This window comes from Octopus bimaculoides, chromosome 5 (genome assembly GCF_001194135.2).
Source record: "Octopus bimaculoides isolate UCB-OBI-ISO-001 chromosome 5, ASM119413v2, whole genome shotgun sequence".
NCBI lineage: Eukaryota > Metazoa > Mollusca > Cephalopoda > Octopoda > Octopodidae > Octopus > Octopus bimaculoides.
The window spans coordinates 19171707-19175242 of record NC_068985.1 but is presented as its reverse complement, the minus strand read 5'-3'; the positions used below and the strand labels follow the sequence as shown (position 1 = coordinate 19175242).

Genomic DNA, 3536 nt, shown 5'->3' with positions numbered 1-3536 from the left:
TTCCAGTCATTGGACTGTGGCCATGCTGTAGCACCGTCATGAACAAATCGATTCCAGTACATGTTTTTAAGTCTGGTACTTATCCTCTCGGTCTGTTTTCCCGAAGCATCGAGTTACGATGAACAAACCAACATGGGTTGCCAAGCGGCAGGAGAGCAAACACAGACGCAAAGGTACACACGCACACACGTACACACACACACACACACACACACACACACATACACACGCACAAACACAAACACACACACACGCGCACACGAATACATATAAACTGTATAGAGGCCCGTTGCATATATATATATATATAACTAAATTCATTCATGTCTGTCCTAGAAGACTTATCTAAGGTGCAGCGCAATGGGTCTGAATTCGAAACCAAGTAGTTTCAAAGCAAGTTTCTTAACCACGTAGCCATACCTACGCTTATTAGATATTTTTCTTCCGACTATTCTGATCATGCCGTATATACAAATTTCTCTATTTTACTATTTTATTTAAGTGTTAGCATATACTACAGGATACGATTCCTACAGCACAACATCCTGAAAAAACAAATTTTGAGAATTTTCATTATCGTTTATTACTTCTTCTTTCGAGCCTTTACCGCAAAAAAAAAAAAACACCTGCCATAATTTCAATTATCAACTTATCTAGACAGCATATGGTCGTATAGTTGTAAATATTTTACTATGATATTTTTGACATATGTTAAATGTTTACATTGTAATCTTATATAAAATATTCTTATCAGATAAATTTTTCTAGATACCAAGTGACCCCTTCTTATCAACTTCAAAATATACTTTGCTGCGGAGTCGATTTGCGATGTACATTTTTACCTTTTTAGTTCTGGCGTACATTTTAATGGCTTCTCCCCTTATCCATTACCTTTTGGTACAAAAGTTAATAAACTTCAGTTAATAAACTGAAAACACAGACACCGTTCAGTCCTCATCTATACTATATATAAAACAGAGATGTGTGTGTAATCGCTTTTCACGTGAAATCGACTTCACCAAATGCTTCCATACTTGTGATGCGTGAATGATTTGACCTCGGATAAATCTTAGGCTCTTCATTTGATTTTTTAATTAAAAATAAATAATATTGCTTTATATTTAAGATTCACTTCTTTAAAAAGGTTCCTCAATGTCAACTTCCGGTATTGACGTAACAACGGCAAAAACCTTCACTCTCTATTTTGTGTGTGAGTGTTTGTGTGTATGAGAGAGAGAGAGAGAGAGTAAATACTACATACACACCGCTCTCTCACTCTGTCTCACACACATACACACGCACACACACACCACTTGACTCACTCACACTCTGTCTCTTACAAACACACACATACATAAATGTATACAAACATATTTACAAAGACACACGTGTGTATGCGCGCGCGCGCGTGGGGGGTTCCACAATCGCCATTTATTTCAATTACTCTTGTGAGGATATTCACGTAAATCGTTTTTTTCATTTAATCCACATTTTAATTTTCGTAAAAGTTTCCAAGTACCAATGAGGCTTTTTGGCACATCTTCAATTTTCCCCATTCATGAGAGGCGCTCAGCCATCATTCATCTGAGAGTCCATCTACAGAATGTCCTCTCAAATTTCTATACAGCATATTTTGCCTTTTTTTCTTCAAGTATATAAGCAACAATTTCATTCCCGAGCAACGCCGGGTGCCTCTGCTAGTTTACCTATATATTGTAGTTCGAAGAAAGCTTCGTTTAGGTTCCTTAAACATGATCTCTTTCCTTTCAGTGTCAGAATAACAAGGAAAATGTTTCACAATCGAATCTCGGTTGTTAGATGAAATCTAGAATAAAGAAGAAAAAAGTGTGTGATATATACATTCGGAGCCTCGGCATGAAAAAAAGTGTTTCATACACGCATATGGAGTCTGAAGATAAAGGTTTGAGATATACGCATACGGAGGCTCAATATAACAAAGATGTGATACATGCATACGGAAGCTCAAGATAAAGGGTTTTAAAACTTATTTTGTAGACTGCTAGTGTGACAACGACATTGTTAGACGGTTTAAAATATAGAAGTAAAGACAATAAAAGCATAAATAAAAAGAGATATAGGCTTTTTATTGCTATTTTCTATCGCGTTCGTTTTGTATGTCTGCACCAAAAACACTATTTCAAAACATTAAACAGACACATATGGCTATACATCTTGCTTATCAAACGAACAGGGTATCCATTTATTTATCTACCTACCTACATTATATATATCTATATATATATATATATATATATAACGTATGTATGTATGTATATATAAATTATAGAGAAAGAAAGCGGGAGAGAGAGATATATACATGTACCTATATACATATACGCACATATATATAGATATATCTGTATACATATAAATGCAACATATATGCATACATATCCATATGTGTGTGCTTGTGTTTGTGTGTGTATGTATGTATGTATGTATGTATGTATGTATGTATGCATGTATGTATAACAGTGTTAATTTAAGTATACATATGTTTAATATACAGCACCAAGCATTTATCTAACGCGTCCCGTATAGAACTTTCTATGAAATTAGCTTAGGCAAACAAATAGAATTATTTGGCCTTGTTATTTAATCCTTCGCCTTCTAGAATGAAAGCGAACATGGAATTGGGCCAATTAAAACCATACAAATTACGTTATTCTTTTCCTTGGAGTCGAATAATGTTATTTGTTTTGTTTTTGTGTGTGTGTGCGTATGTATTTTCATTGTTTTACAATATTGCAGTATACATTATTTCTTGTATGTATGATATGAAAAACACTGTTATCAGCCAAGGCTATTGGAGTTTCCATTTAAAGAAACATCAAAATCTACTTCCGTGTTACCGATCCAATTTCAAATACTTATATCTAGGAAATAATGTTGGACATTAACGCAAAAAAAAAAGAAAGAAAAAAATGAAGGAAGAAGGAATAACGCTAACACAAAAAGATAGACAGAAATACGGAAATGTATTAAGTGCCAACTTCTGGAACCTTGCCCTTATTAACAACCGTATATTTATTTCACAGAAGCAGACGTGTTTTGAAAATATTTTAGGCATTGCTGTTGATACTAGGAATAATGTAATTTACTTTTCTTAATATAAGCACATGCCTACACATTTACGCATATACACATGTACGCACGCACGCACACGCGCACGCACACACACACACACATATACATACACACATTCACACGATCAACAATATTTATCGCTATGCTTGAAAGTATTGATACACACGTCTGTTTATATGTGTACAAACTGAAATGTAAATATTTACATAATTTTTATTTGTTACCTGCCCATCCTCTTCTCTCTCTCTCTCTCTCTCTTTCTACCTTCTCCTCCTACTCTCTCATCAAATTATACTAGGATGAATTTTCGAGAAACTATGTTAAATGTGAACGAAAATAACATTAAATATGAAAAACAGTGTGATGGTTTAGACATCTTCAAAACTGAAGTCATTCTAACTCCAGTAGTACTGGATTGAGAAGTGTCT

The 3536-nt window shown here is 34.4% G+C and overlaps 1 long non-coding RNA gene across 1 annotated transcript in view; it reads right to left on the bottom strand.

The window, feature by feature from the left end:
* Positions 1 to 1540: 1540 nt before the first annotated feature.
* The window catches only part of LOC128247845 (uncharacterized), a 9701-nt gene continuing 7705 nt past the window's right edge, over positions 1541 to 3536 (bottom strand). The window contains exon 3 of the long non-coding RNA XR_008264169.1: positions 1541 to 1825. This is a non-coding gene — a long non-coding RNA (uncharacterized LOC128247845). The remainder of the gene's footprint in view (positions 1826 to 3536) is intronic.